Consider the following 25,655-nt stretch of genomic DNA (forward strand, 5'->3'; position numbering starts at 1 on the left):
CCACTGAACTACAGGCTCTTGACGTCGGACAGGTACATTGAGTGGAGGAGTTGTGTAAATCACTTTTGTTGAACAAATATTTCTTTCTTGCCTTCCATCTTCCTTGGAATAAAGTTATTTTCCCATTCCCCATAATATTTTCATGTTATATTAAGTTAAAGACAATTAAACCATATATAAATGCTTCTGATTTGATCTTCATATTATAGCGAAGACAAGTACATCATACATCATACTTGAGATTCGTGCGTAAAACCAGATTTCAATTTATGTGATTTTTTCACAATTTATTTGATACCTGTTATTAAGGACGTTATTATTCGTGATACAATGATTACAACAACGATACTGGCGGTATTTAGACAGTTTTATTTCAAAACTACATAAGTTAGCACATAGCTTACTAGATAACTAGTCAAACAATTAAAATAAACATGGTACATATATAATTAAATAAGCTTGACATTTGAAATCTAGATACAAATTGCGAGATTATTTTGTAATGGTTGGTCTTGCTATGATTTGCGTTTTTAATTAATTTTTATTGCGTGTTTTGGTAATTCACAAATTCGTTCATGAACGAAATTGAATGATTAGAAACGATTGGTGCTGTAAACGTATGCAACTTGTAATTTCATATTTGAACGTTTACGGCATGTGTGTCAACTGATGTTATTCTGAATCGTTAATTAATCCATTCCGTTTAATAAACAGATCCATGATTTTTTAGATAAAAAACATTACGCTATATCTACAACACTGAAGACCCTTACACCGATCATACTGATTATATCTTTTAACATGCATTTATATATTACATAATTTTTAACCGTTAGATGTAAAAAATAGGTGTCTCTGACCTTATTATATCGTTTTATGTTAATGCATCCTGTTATAAATTGTCTAACTGTCTAATTATCAAGATGAATATATTTTTAACCAGATTGCTATGTAAATACAGATACTGAGATACTTGCAAAACCCGAATCTTTTTTAAACCGATGTTCTTGTAAATGTTGTATAAAAGACACGTCATGCAGTAATTTTGTATTACATTCTTGAAATGTGGTCATAAGACATATTTTAGTGCTTTTATGTTAACGCAAGAAGTGGTGTCGAATGTCTGTGTACAATGAAAATTACTACTACGAGTTCATATGGTAATTATATACTATTAGACGTTTTTTTATGAAACGTACTTGAAAAATTAAGAAGTTTCTCACAAACAGGATTTTCCAAAACAATCGAAAATTAACATACGGTGACCGATTCGGGGAGTTTTCTATATATAATAAGTGTTTTTTATTCATCAAACATAACGTGTTGATTAAAAATTAAAGCTGTAAGTTTTGCTATCAACTTGAAAGAAAAATGTTTATATTGACTAAACTAATGTTATAAAACGTATTTATGAGATCTAAACTATATGAAAAATCACAGATTGTTTTCCTATGCAATATGTATAAACTGCCGTTGAATACAGTGTATAAAAAGGGTTCATAAACGTAACTAAGGCCAAGCAGAGACGAAAACAGTATGTTTGTTAAGCTATGTATGTTCTTTTTTCTTAAAAAAACCTTCCTGTTAAAATGAAGTTGAAAATATACTAATTCAGTCTATTGTTTAAAATAAAACAAGTAGATAGTTCAAACGTTACAAAGTCCTATCAACATATATTTACTGATATCTTTTACATAGTTTGTTTATATGGAAACAATTTCAATTTATAACCTTTACACATAATGTATTTGCGTTTTTTACAAATGTCAATGTATATGCGAAAAATATTGCATCAACAAATGACACCTCCACCAACATTATCAGCCATATTTTTTTAGGAAACTACTGAACGACAGGATCCTAATGTGGGACAGCAGATACCGCATGGCATGTGGCGAGATTTAATTTGTTCGAGTAAAAACTTTCGAAATTTCGTGTGCTCAATGCTACAAAACTGTATACTTAATTGGGCTTTTTTTAATTTTTTTTCATATATATAAAAAAATGATGTGGTGTGATTGCCAATGAGACAACTCTCCACAAGAGATCAAATGACACAGAAATTAACCAATTATATGTCACCGTTATGCCTTCAACAATGAAGCGAGAATAGTAACGGCCTTATTTATGTACAAAAAATGAACGAACAACAAATATGTAACACTTAAACGAACGACAACCACTGAATTACAGGCTCCTGACTTCGGACAGCACATACATACAGAATGTGGAGGGCTTACCATGTTAGTGGGATCCCAATCCTCCCCCTAACCAGGGACAGTTGTGTAACAGTATAACAAAGGAACAAATATATATATATATATATATATTGTCATTTTATATTTGATAACTCATGTTATATTGTATGTAATAAGTAATAAAAGTAATTAAAATGATAAATTACAGCAATATTAGTATACATATATTTCTATATAGATTAGCCCGTTGGTTTTCCCGTTTGAATGGTTTTACACTAGTAATTTATTATGTCTTTTAGATCTTGCTGTTCTGTGTGAGCCAAGGCTCCGTATTGAAGGCCGTACCTTAACCTATAATGGTTTACTTTTATAAATTGTTACTTGGATGGAGAGTTGTCCATTGGCACTCATACCACATCTTACTATATCTATATACTACAATTTGAGGGTTGGTTTTAAATCAGAGTACCAACGTTCCTTCTGTATAAATGAACTGTCACTAAAAATACATGTAGTAGTCTTCATATTTGTATCGCACGATGGTTTGTATACCAGGACTGATTAAAAACACCAATCAACGATGGGCGTATTTGTACTTTATTATGCTTAATACATGCCAGTATCATAAATCATAAATTTGGTAAATTTAAGATGGGTTGTATAGAATGTAAATTACATAAATATTGGCACAAAATAAACACAAAATGTTGTCTGATTAAATCTAGAGTTTGACAACATATTGTCTTCTTATTCGAAATGCATGTACAAAGTTTGTTTTATTGATGATATTAGTAATATGTTGTATATGTCGTCCAAAACATTCTCGAATAGCATGTTATCTGTAACAAGCAGTGGCATCGACCCAGTGGTGTAAATAGTTATCAAAGCTACCAGGATTATAATTTAGTACGCCAGACGCGCGTTTCGTCTACATAAGACTCATCAGTGATGCTCATATCAAAAAAGTTATAAAGCCAAACAAGTACAAAGTTGAAGAGCAATGGGGATCCAAAATTCCAAAAAGTTGTGCCAAATGCGGCTAAGGTAATCTATGCCTGGTATTAGAAAATCCTTAGTTTTTCGAAAAATTAAAAGTTTTGTAAACAGGAAATTTATAAAAATGACCACATAATTGATATTCATGTCAACACCGAAGTGCTGACTACTGAGCTGGTGATACCCTCGGGGACGAAACGTCCACCAGCAGTGGCATCGACCCAGTGGTGTTAATAGTTATCAAAGGTACCAGGATTATAATTTAGTACGCCAGACGAGCGTTTCGTCCACACAAGACTAACCAGTGACGCTCAGATGAAAAAAGTTCAAAAGCCGAAACAAGTACAAAGTTGAAGAGCACTGAGGACCTGACGTTCCAAAAAATTGTGCCCAATACGGCTAGGGTTTTTTTGCCTGGGATAAGAACATCCTTATTATTTAGAATAATTTATACTTTTGCAAACAGTAATACCTGTGTTCCAAATTCATAAACCGATTGAGAGAAAACAACACCGGTTACAAACTATGGAAACACATCAACTCTAAGAGGGAAACAAAGAAACGACCGGACACTGAAGTGCAATAAAAAACAATAGCCAACATGCATTGAATGAAATATTTGATAACAACTGCCATATTCCTTAATGTACCACCATCAGGTCTTCAAGACAGCGATAATGCACATTTGATTATCGTCTTAACATCTTTATTCAGTTTTTTATAAAGATATCGCGAGTTACGTAAAAAATATAAGCTACTGCCATGATTTTATCCTTTTTAAAATATTGTAGTTAAGATTTTTATATAATTAACTAGGAAACTAATCTTATTATTTTTGTTTCAGCTTTCTCGGGAAAAATGTGTATGGAACCTACACTTCAATTATAGAATTTGATGTTGATACACGCAATGTTACTGTACTTGTTGAGCACGGAGGTAGTAATGTGTACTCCATAGACTATGATTACAAAGACAGATTTATTTATTTTCCAAGATACAATTTGTTTTACAGCGTTCGGTGAGTTGACGTTTATTCTCATTACGTCAATAGTAAATGAACATCGATTGAAAATTGTAACATCAATTTTAAGGAAAAACATCATTTCTACAAGTTGTAACAAGACGCTTTCTAATGATATACATAGGCATTTATGTTTTCAATTACCCCTGAGTTAAACGAACAATCTATCTTGTGTCATTGAAGATTTGTTTTCAAAGTATCAATAATCAATGTTAACATAATTATTAATATCATATGTTTCTGACATGTGAACATTTCATTGACAAATTGTTTGGCGTCTAGTAGCTTCGTTCAGTGTTTAAATCTTAAAATCATGAAAGGAGTTTATATAGTAGACTATCGTTCGTTCATCTTTCGCATTTTTTTCTGCTTGTCATATTCTTAACTCTTCATTAGGTTAAATAGTAAATTTACTTCAGATACAACATTCCTTGGTAGAAAACAATGTTTAGACTCAAAGAAAAACAAAATGCACTCATAGACATACACATATCAACGCGACATAGGCATACACTATTTACGGTTGGACGAATAAATGTTTAAACTTTCAACCTTTAATATTTTCCGAATTTACATTGTTGCAAGTTCCATCGTGCTGTCGACGGAAATCGAATACTTTTCCTGAAGGAATTCGATATCTATAGCATATATTTTCACCTCGAAATTATGTAGTAGCTTTCAAGGTTAATCTTTTGCTTTTATATTTTTTCTGGAACACTTATATAATTTCATTTGCATGAATATTTTGGCTGGAACCACTAATGATGAAATAAACATGATAAAGTACTGGTATGCAACAGACCTACATTTAATGCACAACATCATGACATTTGTTTTTAGAAATATTAACAATAGCTACTATATTGATATGTTAACTTTTTTCTCGGTTATTGGAAACAAGGAAAATTGGGATATTTGTTCTCAATTTTAATTTTATGATAGAATGATATTTAATTTATTGTAAATTACATTTGGATAATCCCCACTAATTAGTATTAACACCGCCGTTCGCGTTTTAAAATATCACTCAAACGCGTAAATTTTTACGCTTCCCATCACGCATGCGTGATTCCTCATACTCTATCGACGAAAAGTGTTCGTCAATAAAGATTTGAAAGGGGAGGTGGGTGGGAACCAATTACGTTAGTATTATTCTATCATAAGATTAAAATTTTATACTAATTTATAATACTAACGTAATTAGGAGATTTCTAAGCTATCCACACCTGAAGAATCTTTCTGTTGTTTGTATACTGTATTTTTTCACGTCAATTCAGATATAAATAGCACAACACTCTACAGTTAAAATTCTGTCTTCCATTTTCTATAAATTTCTCTTTTTCTTTTTTTTTTTCAGAATTTTCTTCTATATGTACAAAATACTTATTTACACAGAAATTAAAACTTCAACGTCTATGTGACGTAAAAAAAACCAAGTAAATGTTCATTTCTTGGCCCTGTCAGCTGTGTCCATAACAGACTTCACAGATGTGTCGTTAAAAAGTGCCAAAGATGGGTCCAAGGCTCTTGTAGAATGAGCACGATATTTTTTTTGTCTTTTTCAATGTAAGCAAGACGAAATAGTCTGTGATGTGACCGGTTTATGCAGTTCAATAAAAGATAAAAATATTTTGTCCTAAAACTCACTGTAAGAGTTCTTGAAAGGTGCAGTTTTTTTGTTTGTTTGAAATAATCACAAACAGACCACTTAAGATTTAAGAATGTATCTGATTGATAAGACAGAATAAAAATATTCCTGCCAAAATGTTTTGGTCTATCCTGTGTTGATGGTCCATTACGAAAAAAGTCACTCCTTTCTTCTGCACAACAAACGACTCTTCTCCAATACACACAGATTGTATGTCACTGCATCTCTTGAAAGAACTAATTGCAATTAAAAATGCAGTTTTATTTTTTTTTTTTCAATTGCGCATGTTTCATAGGTTCAAAATGTGTTTGTTTCAGCCGTCGGGTCAATTTCATTGGAATGTAATTAATTAAATTACACATTACATTGCAAAAAATATCAATTACATTTATTACCATTACACAGGTTTTGAAATGTAATTAATTGAATTACAATTACGTAACTAAAGTAATTAATTAAATTACACATTACAGTTTATCATAATTTCTTTTAAACAATATATAGATAGCGAGTGTTAAATATTCATGCTAGCTTACAACATAGTTTTAGCGTGTTATGAATTAGACAATTGAGGGTATGCATATGCATACATATTGTTACAAGGAATTGTTAAAGCATCTTTTGCAAAATTAATTATCAAAGGTACCACGATTATAATTTAGTACGCCAGACGCGCGTTTCGTCTACATAAGACTCATCAGTGACGCTCAAATCAAAATAGTTATAAAGCCAAACAAGTACAAAGTTGAAGAGCATTGAGGACCTCAAATTCCTAGAAGTTGTGCCATATCGGCTAAGGTAATCTATTCCTAGGTTAAGAAAATCTTTAGCCTGAGGGTCTGGGTTCCAGGAGCAATAGATCTGTGTATGTCGACTGTTTGCAGAGGCGAACAGATCTATGTGACGTAACTTCCAAATCTGAAACATAGCATGTGTAACCCCTTTTTTAATGACCACACAGTTGCTTACATGGTTTGCCAGTCTGTTTTTTTTTTCCTGCAATGTGTGCAGCTTTTAGAAAAAAAAATTGGGGATAACGAGTGCTCCCTTGTTTGTTAATGTAACGAAATATCCGTTGCATTGAAAGAACGGATAAGAACATTTTTGCCAATCAATTTTGGGAGAAAATGTTTTACAGAAAAACTGCCTCCATTTTAAAAGAATTTATGTGGTGAAGATTTTCGTCTACAGACCATGAACCCTGAACTATGAAACTGTTGTTTATGTGACATCCGTATCCTGAATTTGATGCGTCTGTTGTTACTGTTATTGACATTTCCCAATGTGCTATTGAACTGCCCATGACCAAATGTTCTATTCTAACCACCATCTGAGGTGAACTTTTATATATTTTGAAAAAGGGAATTTTATTCCAAGATTTTGACATACTGGTGGGTACCAATGATGAAGGGGATGTATCTGAATTGGTTTTATAAAGAGTCGTGCATTTTGAAATAATTCTATGCATGAAGTCATAATACCTTATAATTAAAGAAAACCTCTAACTAATGATGATTTTGCTTATTTAAGATAAGTTCTACTGCAGAACATAGTTTTGACACTCTTTTTGATGTAGGACGAACTATTCCTTCTTTTCGAGAAGAAATTGCCCCTGTGCATGTTATTGATTGTGTTGGAATTATGCTTGACTTTTATAGATTTACTACAAACCCTTAACTTGTTAGGAGGTTGAGTGTTTTCTCTCAATCTGAAAACAGCATTTGTTTGGGCTGATTTACTTTAAATGACTCGTCGAGATAAGCTGATAGACGAATATTTTGAGCTCATAATTGAGCTACCACTACATAACACATTATTGAAGTGCTGCAATTAGTGAAACTGATTTTTTACACAACATCTTAGATACTTTTTTTTTAATTTCGTGAATTGGTACAGTACTACCTGTGACATTATCTTACTGATGGTGGCCATAAAAAATATGGTCACCATAATGGCCCTAAATGTCCATCATTGTACCTCCTGTTGCTTAATTAATACACAAGGTATTAATCAAAAACTAGTCAAGGATAAAGGGAAATCATGACTGCATTGAAGTGTTAAAATTATATAACTTACAGGTAAAGTGTCTCAGGTAAAATATATGTGTTTGTCAAATTTAATAACTGTGATTATGACAAGAAAATTCTAAAATAAAAATTAAATAATAAAACTAGTTGAACATATAGCTTCCTAACTTTTTATTGTAAAATTTTTCTCATGACTGTTTGTTTTGAAATTATACCATGTATACCTTTTAAATAATTCTCTCAATTTAAGTTATTTGTTACATGTATTTTTTGGCAAGTGAAAAATAAATGAATATCATCTTCTAATATAATGCAAACTTTCACATCACCTGCCTTTTTCTATTGAAAAGGTGTTTCTCAAATTAATTTTCTAAAATCAAAATTGTTTATACTTACTGCATTCAACATTGTTTAAAAAATGTTTAAGATTATCTTTAGGACTAATTCTAAATAAAATTTAGGCAATTCATTATTTCTCTATTGAATAAATACATGTATATATTCAAAATATTCATTACAGAAAAATTTGATAATATTTTTATTGTCATATAAACATTTTATAATTTAATCAAGTTTCTGACAAAAAAAAACAAAAACAAACATTATAATGCAAAGAAATAACAATTCTATAAGAAATCAAAACACATGGAAAAAAAATATTAGGTTTCTGCCCTCAGTTCTAATGACTTTTGTTTTATAAAGGAGCCAATATTTTAAACATGTTCCATGTTATAGAGGTTAAGCATTTCTTTTACTTTTTGTTCTTGGTTAAAATTTTATTCATAAGATTCAAGATTTTATTCATAAACTGGTCAGAGACATTATAATGAGAAGGTAAACAATTTTCAAATTGATTATCTCTAAGTTGTTGTGTTTATTTTACAAACAATTCTATCCTTTATAGGAATTTTTATCCACCATCTTCTATTTCTAAATTATAACCACTAATTCTTTACTTAGTGAAGCATTTGAGTTTACTGTTTTCATCATAAGTTTTTATTTTCTCTTCAAAAATATTTTTATTTTTTTTCTTAAATTTCATTTTTAATCAAGGGCTTTAAAGAATCTAATTCATTCAAGTCCCTGCAATTATTAACTTTATCTAAAAGGCCTGAGTTCAGTGAAATATTTTTTGCAAATGTATACCAAGAATAAGTATCATGCATATGCCAGTCCTGCACTTTCCGACAATATAATACACAGAACAAAACGTAATTTAATTAATGGACCATAAAAATGTCACAATCTATATGGAAGTGTACTTTATTTTTTTTTCTGGAGACAAATTTTGCCTGTTAATTGACAAAATTAGCCAAACTGAAGATAACATACTTGATAAGTTTACAATTGTTTCAACAGAGACATATATATGTGTATATATGTCTCTGGTTTCAAAAAGCAAGACAATTCTTTCTTTAAATACAATTTCTTTTCAAAGATTTACTTTATTCAGAGATAAGAACATTTTTCATTATGATTAGCATTTTTCAAAATTTTATAATAACTAGGTAGCCATTTGGAAAATTTTAGTCTCTTTAGGTGTAATACCACCATTAATTTCCCCCTATTAGTCTTTGTTAAATTTGCACTTTTCAAAAAATTGTGCAGAATTTATCTTTGTTTCAAATAAAGAAATACTTGGCATGAGTAAAGATTTATCCTGTCCAGTACTATAGAAAAAATTTCACATAACATTTCATTGCATATAAGAAAATAACCATCACTGGAAGTTAACCAATCAAATTTTCCCCCTTTTTTAACCTGTGTACAAGCTTTAGTAACCATGTAACCTCAAGTTTCCAAAATATTCTATAGAAACCCCAAATAAAGAAATAATGGTGCTTTGAAATACCCAAGATATATGTTTATGACTCAGAAATGTTTTACTGCAATGAAATGTAATATCAATTACCTACAACTGTCAAATTCAAAGGAATATTTTTTTTCGACCTATTTTCGTATGCAACCGGATGTGACGTACTATGATTTGGTGGTATTACACCTAAAGTGGTTCTTCGTGCACAACTCCAGTTTTGAGATTTGAAAATATAAAAGATAAACAAAAATAGTTTATTCTTATACCACATAATGATATTTGTAGTTTTCCTGAATAATAATCATGATATTAGATTATACAACTTTGTTAACAAACATTTATTGTAAAAGGATTGATATTCATGATATTGATAATTTTAATTTGTTAAGAAACAGGCTTGTTGAATTACTTGCTTCATGGTTCCTTTAAACATATCATTTTCATGATTATAAGTTATAATTAATAATAATTCATATTATAATGCAAACAAACAATAGAATTCCATGCACATCATGTACAATAACTTTTTTTTACTGAAACAAATAATTATTTAGATTCTCTGTTTTGTTTTCAAATGCTAGTCAATAACTTATCTTTGAATTTTTGTAATTTTAACTCAAGATTCTTTGCAAGAAGAAATTAAAAGAATAAGAAGCAAAAAAAACAAATAAAAAATAAAAAATAACATGAAAAAATAAAAAAATAAAAACATTAGAAAAAAAAGAAAAAATGTAAATTTAAACAGAAAAATCAACAAATGATATGAATTAAGTTTAATTAACAAAGACTAAAGCAACATTCTATTCTACATTTTCAAGAAAAGGTGAAATGTCAATTTGAGAAGAAACCTCAGCTACCTGTACAGGTAAATTTTAATGAAACATACAAGCTGAAAACTTCAATGCTGATTGATTTCAACAGGTAACATAATTAGATAAAACATCAACCTATGTTTTATGACCCCAACAAATGGCCAACATCTCAAGATTGAATACCCCAGTAAATGGCCACCATTCAATGGTGACCATACAAGAGGGTGGACATAACTAAGAGGAAGTCACAGGTTGTACTGTATGTGAAAATATGCATATTTTAATTCGAGAGTAATTGCCCAACCCGTGTTGTACTAAGTTTAAGACACTATTAAAACAATCTATTTTGAAGTGGTTTGTCTGAAGACACTTGTTCAGAGGTTTTAAATTTATATCTGTCGCAGGGACATTTGTTTCTTTATTCCTGTACTGAGAATTTTCCCGAAAATTCCAATTTATAATCTTCTTTTATTATTTTCAAAAACCAACTGTCTTTTCTTATTTTTGCCCAATTTTGCCCATTTTTTTTTAAACGAGCTCTTACAGGTGTCTCCGGGTTCTTATAATAATATTAACCTGCTTTTTGTAGTCCTTTTATTCTACAATTACCACGAATAGAACCTTTCTTTTCACCATCAGCTTTTTTTCCTACAAGAACCAAAAAGTCTGAAATTCGGCTTGAATCCACCTTTATTTGTACTAGGCGTAGCTGCTATATTTGGAATGCGTAAATTTGAAAAGGCAATTTTAGCTATTTTAGGACCATTAGTGTTTTGACAAGTATGAATGACAGCACGTTTTCTTTTAAAACTAGAAGTTGAAGCAGTTGATTAACGAGTAAATTCTGGTAGTAAACATTTAATTTGTTTAATTGTCTCCGAACGATTTTTTAATTTCTCTTCAAAATCTTTCCCAAGAACACCATCACTTGACAAGTTAAGCGATACAAATTTGTGATTAACTCAGTTATGTCCTCTAGACCTGTATCTAACAAGGTAGCTTTCATACGGATCAAATGATGAAACGCACCTGTTCTGATGTTTGATCCATATATTTCACTGACATGGCAGTTTTGTTGACCATTTTGAACATTCAGTGTTTCCATTATGAATTCAAAGCTTGTTGAATGTACATGTATGTGGTTATAATTAAACTTAAAATTACAGGTGCTGACAGACCTTTTAAAGCCATATTTTCAAAAAATTTCTCAGATTTAAAAAATAATCATCATGAGCTTTACCGGCGTTAGGCCTAGGCAGTTTACAAAAAAACGTTTGAATAATGTCATCTAGTTTTGTTATATCAGCCGATTTATCAGTCACAGGAAAACTAGCCCTATATTCCTCTTTACATGTTGACAATAATAAAGGATTATCTCAGTGCCATTATCGATTCAAAATATTAATCTGAGTTTAATCTAGAACAGTACAAGCTTTAGATTTGTCTGGTGTAGTTTTAGCGTTTTCACCAAAAAAATCACCAAGGATATCTCTACTGACATTTTCAGTATCAAGAGATTCCTTATCAACTACCGAAAATCACTGAAAACGGTTGTATGTACTGTTTTTTACAAAAGATTGTGGGGATTCATTGTCAGAATCTATATCTTAATCAAGACCCCTTCTTTCGTTTCTATCCGGCTGAAGGGAAATTGCATCATCGATGTCATTGTCATGATTTGCACAAAAGCATGTCTTAGAGAACTCAACCCACCTGACGTGGCAATGTCATTAGAATCTTGAGAAATATTTTGCCTACCTAAAGAAGCAATTTGTGTGTCCGTTTTTTTATGTCCACCTGAGGTGACAGTTTGAGAAACGAACTTTTCGAAAAGAGTTAAAAAATGACCGCACGAGAATTCACCAAATTCACGCTCTCTTTGACACTATACATTTCTGCTCTCAATTCATTCTCTACATTTAATTACAAACCTGTTGTCGAAATGATCTCAGGTTCCTCTGATACTTCTTAATCACACGTGCTGCTAGCAGTAGAAGATATACGAGATTTACTAGTCGTCTTTTTACGACTTCCGGTCGGTTGGCTGACGATTTCTCGTTTTTATCAGAGCGAGACGGAGTAGCTGTAGGAAAATCTGCCTATACATTTGCCGAATTCATGGCCGTAATAAAAGCTTATGCCATGTTGACAATGAAAAGGATATATCTCAATATTTATAAACTATAAAAATACACAGTATATAATTTCAAAAAGTAACAATTTCCGAGATGAAATAATAAAGCGTGTGCACACTTTCCGTCGATATACCTGAGTACTTAATTGATAATTTAAAGCGCGTATGGCGGCGTGAATACTGATTAGGGTGAGATAGTCCTAAAGTTATTTCCAATTACATAAGTATTATGAATTATTATAAAATGTCAATGTTGCTTTTGTTTTGTTTTACATTTTTAAGTTAAAGGAATAAAAACTGAAAATCAAACGATCGATTCTGTTTTTGAATAAAGGCAGTTGTGTTCACTTATGAATACAATAAAACAATGTAAATAGTGGAAACCAATACCATAGCTTTATCTTATTTGACAATTCAAGTAGTGTTTAATGTTTATTAGGCCAATTAAAGTTAATTGATAGATTTTCATCCCTGCCCGCCCCTCTGAAATCTTCTAGCCCCGTTTTTTCTTATTTTTAATAGCGATTTCCGGATTTTCTTCATTTCCGTTACCGGTGATCGTCGATAATTTCGTTTCATTCAAAAGTTCCTGTTTCAAATTTCAGTTTTCGTGTTTCTTAGAGTAATCTTACTAAATGATTAAGTTGACATATTCTGCTGCTCTATGACGACTACATCATCTACCGAGAATAGAGATTGATTACGAGAAGGACATGAAATATTCGGGTTACGAGTAATACATGCACGCTGTGTCCAATAACGCACATCGCGGTATGTCACAAATGTTTGGACACCTTGGATTTGTTTTATTTGTACAATAATTGTGTGTCAGGAAATTTGGACTGTGAATAATAACCAAAGCGTAAGAATCGTGGAGCACATTGGTACAAAAATCATGACTGGAATAAAGAAATTGACACAGGCATGACTTTGTTAGATTTATGACCGTATATTGTGTTTAAAAAGTCGACAAACATACGCCTTTTAATAATTTATAGCAAGCCCTCAGACTAAGATATACCCATGACAAACAGCAAACATCCTCTGTCCCAATATCTTCAATAGAGTCATTTAACAACCTTTTTTTTGTGTTAAGTACATGTTTTACATTGTAATTATATTTGAATCCTGCATAAGTTAAATCCCATAAGGACAAACAAGTTTTCATTTTATTCTGTACTTATCATACTTTTATCGCATACCAATGAATTTGCTTCATTTTACTGGAACTGCAAACCATTGCTTAGAAACAAAATAAATTTGGTGCAGGTAGTCCAACTGAAGAGAGCATTTCTCCACGTTTTTGCTGTTTACTACACAATTGGTTTCTAAAGCGGCAATTACATGTAGAACAAAGGTTGCCAATCAGAGATATTCATTGTAGAATTTAAAAAAAATGATATACGATACCTTATACATGTATTAACATGATATAAGCTTATTATGACACTTGCATGGATATATGAAGAACACGTCACAAGAGGGTTTCATATGAAATAAAATTCAAAAATAAAATCCTCCCACCTGCTACTGATTAATTTTAGCTGGCCTTAAGCTTACCTGATGAACGGCTTAGTCATTGTGCACTTCTCACATTATATGCTTGTGTAATAGATATCGATCAAGACATGTAGACCTCGGATCGCTTATTTTCCTTACACATATTTTCCTATCTATTTCAAAGGGTAAAACTACTTTAACATTTACAAACTGCATCGCAGAAAATTTCTACGACCGGGCCGAAAAGAAATAGCTTAAGGTATTGGCTTTGAAAATCATTTTGTTTTGCCTGCAGTTATGCCGGTCCATTAAAGTCGTAAATTAAGCACCTTTGTCTTGATTTGTTATTCCGCTATTACACTTCAGAGAAACATAACGTGTTTACATAATGAGTGATCAAATATAAAACATGAAATGTAGATATGAGAGTGCGAACAATCCGTTTCTAAATAACTGTTATTTCCACAAACATATCTCTGCAAAATGCTAGTAAGTTATTTTAAACAATGCTTGTATAAACCTTTGATGGACGTTATACAATGTACAGTTATACATATGTGAAAGGCTTATCATGCAATATGTTGGTTTACAAAACATGATGTATGAATGAAACTACACGATGTTAAGTGAAGGTAGACCGAAAACGATGCTTCAAGGCTATAATGAAACGAAAGTCTTATCATAAAACATTCTGACTCAAAACTGCACATTGTACCAACGAAACTACACGATGTTAAGATTACACGAGCGTATATAACAAGATGTCACGTTAATTTTACCATATAATTTGTTGTTTTATAACTACACGATGCAACATTGAACGTTCTTGAAGTTAAGCTACGGTATCACGATGTTTTATAGCACAATTTCATGCAAGACTCTCCATATATTATGCCCAATTGTGCACAAACCTTCTATTAATTAGGATATCTATCTTAATAATTTTTTTTTAATTTACGCTAGTACTATCCTGACCATATTTCACAAAAATGAAATACTCTTTCACCCGTGCTGATAAAAGGGTTGGGTGTTGCTTTCTTTGTCATATTTATTGACCAATTTGTTATGTTGTAAGCTATATTATGCTGCTCTTGTTAACAAAATGTGTGACTGAATGTAATGATAAATGTGTCTTCAAAACTACACAACATATAGTTGGAAGTACTTGCCGCCAAATTAAGATAATTATGATTTAAAACCAAAGAACCATATTTAAAAACATCTGTGTCTTTTTTGTATGTTCATACACACACCATATTTATTTATAAGGCTTACGATTTTGAGAGTCAAATTTTACTCATATAATTGCAAATCTGAGTCGAGTTTTATCAGAAAATTTGAAGTTACCAACCACAGTTACCCCCAATAAAACAAAGCAATCTGTATAGTTCTTTATATTTTTAAAGATAGGTTTAAAATTATCAGAACTGCACGATATAGGTGATGATTTCACAATATTTCGCCATTAGCTAATTGTAAGCTTGTAATATCATATGAAGTTCTGCTTGATCGCATAGTTTGCTCGATTAAATAACGCCTCGTCATTCGGAATGTAAAATACCTGTATTTTAAATATTGTTGTTGGTAAAAACCTTATATATAAAAATACAGTAAAAAAAGATATATATTGATATTTGTTGTGATACATGTAAAAATGTGATTTTTTTCTCTCAAAATAGACACACTTCGAGTTGGACGCATTTACGTCAAAACCTTTGGTTTTAGTAAACATCATTCGTGCGTTTAGGGGCATCGTCACTTCCGTTTCAATGTTGATCGAGTGGTTGGAAAACTATGATGCTATATTGCACAAATTATTCGGCAAATTTAATTCTCATAATTGACAATCAGCACTGCTGTCATTAGGAAATTGTGATTAAGTACCTACATAACAAACTTTATTTCTAGTTTATTCTGCACAATGACGATCACTAAGACGATTGATGAACGTGTATAATGCAGGGATACAAGCGATCCCCTCTATCTGGTAAATGACGTCCCTTAGGGACGCATAAACGACGAGTTTTTTACGGTGTCGGACAAACTAGAAACAGGTTTATTCAGTGTAACCTTTTTATTTTTTTTTATAAAAAAAATAAATTAGCACCGTTTTCAATTAAACACTAAATTAAAATTAAATAAAATTTAAATTCCTTCATCGGGACAAACTTGACTTAATTTAGCCTTTCCTCATATACGTGTTTTGCCATACGTCGATATGCATACGCCTGCAAATACGTGAATAATGCAAAGGCTGTATTTTTCAGTATTGTCAAGTACTCCTGGTTCGTTTACAGTGTGTTTGATTAATGCTTTATTTTTCTTTCAAGTGCTTTAAATATTTGGTCTTGTTTGACTTTGTGTTATATTACACTCTACAAAAGTCCAATAGTCTGAAATGACATATGTTTTGTCTTAATTTGCATGAAAATTACTCGATTTTTTTTCAAAAGTATCACCTGTGTCTTAGTTTTTCTTGACACTTTCTGATTTATATTAAATTTGGGTGAACATGGTGAAGTTTATTTGACTAATTCCCGACACATGAGTACACAAATGTATGGTCTTACACTTTTTTGGATTCATCAGCGTCACTGATGAGTATTTTGTAGATGAAACGCGCGTCTGGCGTATATACAAAATTTAGTCCTGGTATCTATGATGAGTTTATTTATTAACAAATTCTTAACATTTCAATACTCTCTAGCAAATTTCTCTGATTTTTGACATTTTTTTTTCATAGTATGGCTGGACATATTCTGAACATTTTGAATTGTGTCTTTAATTTACTTGACAATTTTGAATTTAACAAATCATGACCAAAATACCCGATATAACTTTATATTTTATCTTTCTCTGTATATTGTATACTGCTGTTTCATGTTACACGTGTTACAACGAAACAAAAGTTGGGCATGTAAATACTTTTATAGTTAATTGGGTATAAATATTTTCATACAAATATGGAATTTATATTACTAATAAATACAAATGTGGGAATGTTGATATAAACGAATTCAAATGTTGGTTTGTGAATAATTACAATTGTTGATTCGTTAATCTTATAAATAATTGCTAAATGATTATTTTTTTTTATTATTTCTATCTTCTAAATGTATGCTAAAGTAAACATATATGATCATCTAATTTACTTATATTTTTTTTTATTTAAAATCAACTTTATGCACACGATTTTGTTTTCTTTCTAAAAGGTTTTGATTTTGAAGAAAAACCAACATGGCTACACAATACAAATAATTACACCATTATTAACACAACTCTATATTTATATTTTACAAAATAGAATAGCAAAATTACAAACTCAATTCCAATTTTATATTTTTTAACATATCCCCTTTTTTATATGATTATCACAATCATATAGATAAATCTAATAAATACAATGTACTACTAAATTAAAAAGGGTAGCGGACGATACAAGAGTGACAGTCAAACTCATAGACCGAAAATAAACTGGCAATGCCAAAGCTAAAAAGAAAAAAAAAGACAAACACATAAATAATAGTACACATGACACAATATAAAACACAAAAGACTATGCAGCACGAACCCCACTAAATATTTGTCTTGATCTCAGGTTCTTTAAATCATTAAGTTTATTAGATGCGATAATTAGTCTCGACAAGCGTAAGATGACTGTGTCTTAGACATTTTGTCGGCTATAATGCATGTAATGTGCAGCGTTAATTTTTAAGTTTTGATATATATAAATAATGGCACTTTTTGTATTTATTGTTTGAACTAAGAATTGATTCGTCAGCATAACTTATTCTCACAATGTTTCTATCATATTATGACATATTCAATGTATTGTGTGTGTTCAATGAATTAGACAGAAAAGATGTTGAGTGAGAAATACAAGACCAGTTAAGTTAAGAATAACATTAAGAATGGCAATAGGGAATGTGTCAAAGACACAACAACACAATCAAAGAGCAGAGAACAGCCGAAGGTCACCAATGGGTCTTCAAAACAGCAAGAAAATCTTACACTCGGAGGCGGGCTTGAGTAAAACAAGAATACATACAAGTTTAAAACAAAAATGGACGTCATACTAAACGCCGAAAATAATAAATGAACTAAATTTAGATAAAGCATACAAGAATAATAAAGGTTAAGATGCTCCTGATTCAGGACTGGTGCGAAAACGAGACCGGATTTAATTCATTTATTTAATGTCAATTACTTTGTATAATGTTCATAGATTTCCATATCCCTCCAAGAACATAACATTACAGACAGTTATCCAGTCATCGTCATACTCAACAGGAATAGCTGTTGATTCAGCCAATGATCATGTCTACTGGATTGACTTTAATCCAAACAGACTCTCAAGATGATATCTAGATGGAAGCAATAAGACCGTTTTATTAACTCGTTCTAGTCTTTGGGGGATACAACTTGATATTATAAACAGGTATTTCAATTTCTATGTTTTTAGGAATTGGTTTATTGAGAAATAAAAATATATATATAGCAAACATGACTAAATTTTGTGAACCAAACTATACAGCTGAATGGCCAGTCAGGTCTTACTCCAGAAAGCAATTCTAGTAGCACAAAATATTATTAACTGTACGTGTGAAAGTTCAACACATTTACATTTATGCTATGAACCATTTGAGAAAAAAAAATGTCTCCGCAAAAGGTGTTAATTCTTTTCGAAAACTGTCATTGAATTAAAGGGAAATATTGTATTTATAATGGCTGCTACTGAACATAAATCGTTCAACCGTAACTGGTTAGATTTCCCTAGTTCGTTTGAAATGCCAGTCTAGACTGTAATCATTTAAAAAAGTTTGTATTTACTTCTAGTTTTAATGATCGAAAGATTACCACCATCATAAGCCCCATGGTTTCGAAGCTAGTATCTGTTAATTGTTAAAAGTTTGACCGTTAAGGTATCACTTAAAAGGATAAGGCGCATGCAAAGGCGGCAAGGTTTCATAAAAAAGCAATTTATCAAAATTATCAAAAGTACTAAAGGAACTACAAATGTATACAAAAAAATAGTTTGACCCGAAATTATGGAGTCATCGTTTCTTTTGTTGGTGAAACAAATAAAAACTTTAAAATAACCCAGCCCGATACATAGATCATTAAGTTATTCATGTTATCTGCCTAATTATATTGCAAAGAAACAGCTGTTCGATACAAAATGATGGATTGTTGATCTGTTTTGCTGCGCTCACTCGACAGAAAGCTTTATATTGTGATTCCCTGCTGTCATTTAACAAAAGCATTATGCAGAAAACCTGATAACCGTTACAAATGGTAGTGCATACACATCTTAGTGGGGATACATTCCGTTCCATTTATTGAATATGAAAGAAAAAAAAAATTATATTTGTCTCTTTGTTAAAAATCCCTTGATGTAAATATAAGTCATACAGAATCATTCATTTGGTTCCCATCAATTATATTCTTTTGTTCTACGGCTGTGATTTTTTTCTAATTTTACCAATTATGTACATTCCACATCTTCTTTTATTCACATTTACTGTACACTTGATTTAAATTTAGAGGGGCCTCGGTGGCCGAGTGGTCTAAGTAGTTACTACTGTAATAATTGGCCAGTCAACACTGAGGTTGTGAGTTCGAACCCCGCTCGTGCGGGTGCACTCGACTCCAATCTTAATTGACTAGGATTGTAAGTTTTCCTATCGAAGGTCGGTGGTTTTCTCCGGGCACTCCGGCTTCCTCCACCAATAAAAACTGGACGCCACGAAATAGCCCAAAAGCGGTGCTTAAAAGTGGCGTTAAAACACCAAAAATCAAAATCAATCAATTTAAATTTAGGCATCACCAATAGCGTTAATGCACTTAAAAGACCAGAATGTATACTCATATTGATAGTATACATATTCATGTTATTCAATGGTGGACTACGATATGAAAACATAATCATGATGACTTATTATTGGCAATAACACTCATGCTTTCTAAGGCTAAATAAGGTCTTTGTTTTTCTTGGGATATGTTAACTAGCAAACTCGTCATTTTCGATTTGCATGATAAATATAATGCACATTAAAGGGGACATTTTTTGTCAATGAGTCATTGCAACATTTACCTTTGAGGTCAGTAGTTGTACAATTGCTAGATATTACTTCCTTCCAGGACACCAGTATACCGGTGTAATCGTTAAATGCATTTTTTGTTAGATATACAGCCTTTATCCAAGTCGATTCACTTTGCAGAACATGCATGTACATATCGGATTATTATAAACATCATATAATATTACCAATTTAAGGTGTCACCATTTTGTTTAATAGCAACATCCCAGCGGCACCAACCTATGGAGTATTTGTGTCTCAATTGATACGTTACTCTAGAGCTAGCTCAAAGTACGTTGATTTTGTTGAACGAGGAATAATGCTTTCTCAAAAGTTGCTAAGACAGGGCTATGAATCAATCAAATTAAGGTCATCACTCAAGAAATTTTACGGTCGCCATCATGAGCTGATTGGCCATTATGACAAAAGTGTGTCAGAAATCATATCTGATATTCTTCCCCAGTCATAATAACCTTCCATCATTACCGAACTGAATAAAGAAATCACACGACGGGTGCCGTATACGGTGCAGGAAATGCTTACCCTTCCGGAGCACCTGATTTCACTCCCGGTTTGTTGTGGAGTTCGTGTTGTTTCTTATTTATTATTTATAACTGTTGATGTAAATGTCCTTTGGTTTTGTGAGTCTTTGTTTACTCCTTGGTTTTGATTGTTATTGTCCTTAATCCTCGCATATTATTGTCCGCATCTGTCGTATGTGTTTATTAATAAAGTAACAACACATGTATACCAAAGCATGCACTGATCTAGCAACTTTCAGTTCTGCAAGTCAGATTTTGATTTGTTTTTCAGGTGGATATATATAGTTGGTGTATCTAATGGAATATTTAGGTCTAGATTCAATTTATCTGAGCAACAGAAGATCTTTAACTCAACAACAATAACTTGCATGGATATAGGTAAGTGGTCATCAAATATATTTGTTAAAATGTTGCAGAAAATGTGACAATTGTCATTTTTTTTCATTATATGATTAGAAATTTACCTTAAAATTTAGATATTATTATGTTGATTTAAATGTTGACATTGTGTCATGGATGGATACCCAATATCCTTTGTTTTTGCTATTAAATGTACCAACACTCAACGTGTAAGCCATCCACGTTGTACACCAAAAGGAACTATTGGAAGGGAAATATCAAGACATCATAAATGTTGTCATGAAAAACGTTGACGTGCATCTGTCATTACCTTTATTATTGTGATATCCAAATAGGAAGTTCAGTAACATAACAATAGAAGCAGAATAATGTCTGAACAATCTTTTTACTTATAAATGGTGCAATCGTTTGAACAAATAAAAGCAGATTGTTTCGGGAACGCATGCAAAATCTTTGTTTTTATGCCAAAACATCCAAGCCTCAAAACTATAAAACTTTAGGTAGATTTCACGTTCAGGTGAGTATTGGAAAAAAGGTATAGTATTATGCATTCGACACTTGTAAGAAAACTGTTAACCATCAGATTTATCTACATTTGCATTGTTTAGTTTATAAATATAAGTTGATCAATTTGACATTTCATGGTCCATTCTTGCGTTCAAAATGCAAGCCCAAATCTGTGTCAATGTCCGTTTATCGTTAAAACAAGATGTTTGATTTGGAAATGTTATTGCGACCTTTCTCATGTTGATGTTTTAAATTATTTTGGATTTTAAAACTGACGTTTTCAGAAATTGTTATACCTTTAATTTTCAATGTTTGTGTTAGATTTTTAAAACAATTCGAGTATTCAGAATTTCGAACACGAACATTCGTTGCAGTATGAAATGCGATTTTAATTCATGCCACTTACATCAGATTGTAAAAGAATAGAAATTTCGTCAGTTTTGTCAGTTATTCGCCATTTAAATATACGAACATTTGGTATGATTACCAGTGACACAACTCTCCACCGAGTACCAATTGACATAACATTTTTAGAAAATTTTTCTGTCACCATACGACCATCTATAATGAGCAAAACCCATAAACAAAGTGAGCAATGAAATCCTCGGATTGACAAATGTAAAATAATTTAAGCAATAAAAACTTACGGCCTGATTTATATACACAATATTAAACGAAAAAATAATGTGATACACAGTTTCAAACAATTATCAATGAATGACATACTTCTGACTTTAAACCAAAAATACAGAATGGACGGGATTCACCATATGCCCTCGCCTCATCTGGAACAGTGGTGTACTAATGATCAATATTTATTCTTAGATGCATGTATGTTTTTATTAATTATTTGTGGCTTTGTACTAGCTGTCAGTAACTGCGAGTACTCTCAGAGTACTTAGTGTCTTTTTGTTGTTGGGATACACAAGTACCCGGTCACGTCCACTCTATGATTTTGTTATATGTCTTTATATGTGTATCCATCTGATGAGTCAATCTTTTTCAACTGATTTGTATAGTTCATTCGTATGTTATACTATTACACCACTGTTCGAGGTTAGGGGGAGGGTTGAGATCCCGCTAACGTGTTAAATCCCACCACATTCTGTATGCATATGCTTGTCCCATGTCAAGAGCCTGTAATTCAGTGGTTGTCGTATGTTGATGTGTTACATATTTGTTTTACGTTCATTTTATGTACATACATTTGGCTGTTAGTTTTCTCGTTTGAATTGTTTTAGATTTGTAATTTCGGGGCCTTTTAATGCTGACTATACGGTATAGGCTTTGCGCATTTTTGAAGGTCGTACGGTGGCCTATAGTTGTTAATTTCTGTGTCATTTTTGTCACTTATTAAGATTTCTCTGCAATCATACCATAATTATTTAAATATATATAAAAAGCGGATGAAAGGTCTCAAAGAATAACCTCATCTGTTTAATTCAAACTATCATTTTGTTGGTTTTCAACTAGTTGTAAGTTATTTTGAAGGAATTTAAACGGATAAATATGTATGTTAAAGTTTGAATTGATCTTCACATAGACATATGATCATAATTATACAAAAACATCCCAAAAAACCGAGTGCTGTGTTCTTGTTTTGACGCAAAAGTGATGTTCATACCCAAATGTATAGAACGTGGTTTTCTCCCAAAGTAAGCATAGTATTAAGTAGCCTTCAAACATCGGAATACAAAGGACGGTTGTGATATATTGACAAAAACGAAAAAAAAACTGCAAACAAAATCATCTCATTAATGATAAACGTATATAGTTTTATGAAATTGGTAAACATTGTTTATTTGTTATTTACATATATAAATGCAAAATGATTTTGTTCTAAATCACACTTTACACATGGCAGTTTGCAGTTAGCAATTTACATGACATATATAAGACATTCACGTGGGCTTATTATAATATATATTTACTTCATTCATTTACAGATTGAACTAGGTCGGTGCATTATGATTCAATTGTCAATAAGTACTGAAATTGTAGATCAGAAGGTTAGCACCATGTGTTGCGCAGATTATAGTAAAATATATAATTGTTCTGTGTATATACGGTAGTTATTTTCTGAAATAATTTTTAACATTTGCACAAGTACTTATTAACCTGTGATATTGTATGTTCATAAATTTACATTTGTAAAGTAGGGTAATTATTCCGATAGTATATTATTATAATATATTAAAATGATCAATTTGGAAAACGCAAATTTCTACATTTTATTTGAAATTAAAATATTTAAACTGTATTTATGTTAAACAAATTATGTTAGAAATGTTTTGAATAACGCTATACATTTAATTTTCATATACTTTGTTTTAAATGCGTGTTACCATATTTTAGGACGATGTACCATCTAAACAAATTAGTGTGTGGATACCGATACCAATCCATCGTAACGTACATTGTTAGAATTTGGCAACATAAGTTGATATCATTACACGTATATTAAGTGTAAACAAGGTCAACAGCTAAAATTCATTTATTTTGTACTATTTGACAACATACCATTATTAACTCTGGTATCAAGTAGACTGTATCCCTTAATCAGTCATTATTATTTGAGAAAAAAAAAAAACTTATCCGTAGACGTGATTGAGTTCAATGTTTTTTGGAAAAGGGGGGGGGGGGGGGGGGGGGGGGGGGGGGGTATTATCAGTGTGAACAAGCTCGTTTGCCTGAAGTTTTACTATCACCAAACATACTTGAAATCATACAAACTTCCCGTTATATAACCAATTATTAATTAAATGTGTGTAATGCAATTCTAAATTGAAATAGAAAAAAAAACATTATCGTATGAATGCAGCACATTTTCAATATTGTATTTTGTACATGCATTTGTATGTATATCTCTCTTTGCTAAATAGTACATGATGGGAACATGTATACTACATATTTTATTTAGTCTTACTGAAATGCCTATAGATATATCTACGTACATTTAATTCTATAAAAAAAATCATAAGCATAATTAAATCCAAATTCCAAACATATTATGTATAATTGGCCTTTAGACTTTTGATATTATCGGTAATCGTGATAATTTTTGTTAACCTTATTTCAGGTCTTAGAGACTTAAAGTTTGTACAATGATTGCAGTGACAATATATGTGATACTCTGTTACATTTCCGGGTTTATTTTCGAGATTTTATCAGCGATAATCTACTGTCGCTTTAATTCAAAATACAATAGTTATAATTTCTACTTTTCCAGAGAATTACCAGCCCGCTAGCTTATTCGTAAACCATATACCAGAAGAAGCACATATAAACTGATTCACACGGCGTAAAATATATTATGGTGTCAGTTGGATGCTTCTTAGACCAACTCCTGAAGAAATAGATGGTCAAGGATCGTTTACAAATATTTAATGAACACAACTTCATAAATTTTTTGAATTCCTCTTTGTGGACAACTTTAAGTATATTCGATCATGAACTGTACAACGTACTAATCAAAAAAATCCAGGCAATGTTTTAGTAATTGAATCTATAAATACTTATGTTTTCAATAGCAAATTAAAGGGTTGTCATATCAGTCAGAAAGTCAATAAAATCTCTAAGTTATTTCAAATAACGCATTGTTATCACTTAGAACAAAACATTACAACTGTTTATATTATCCTGGTAATTTTTTGATAACTGTTTATTAACGAACACTTGTGTTAATAACGTTGCAATATGATTTCATACAGGTAAACATTTACACTCGGCACTTTAAAAAAAAATTTAACTCATTATAAAAACAAATTTTATTTCCATTTAATGATATCAAATTGCATTTCTTCAAGTGTATTTTCTTTCGTCGAAAAAAAAAAAGTAAAATCACAAAAATACTGAACTCTGAGGAAAATTCAAAACGGAAAGTCCCTAATCAAATGGCAAAATGAAAGGATAAAACACATCAAACGAATGGACAATTAGACCAACTCCTGAAGAAATAGATGGTCAAGGATCGTTTACAAATATTTAATGAACACAACTTCATAAATTTTTTGA

The sequence above is a fragment of the Mytilus californianus genome, unplaced genomic scaffold, assembly GCF_021869535.1.
Source record: "Mytilus californianus isolate M0D057914Y unplaced genomic scaffold, xbMytCali1.0.p SCAF_6, whole genome shotgun sequence".
Classification (NCBI taxonomy): Eukaryota; Metazoa; Mollusca; class Bivalvia; order Mytilida; family Mytilidae; genus Mytilus; species Mytilus californianus.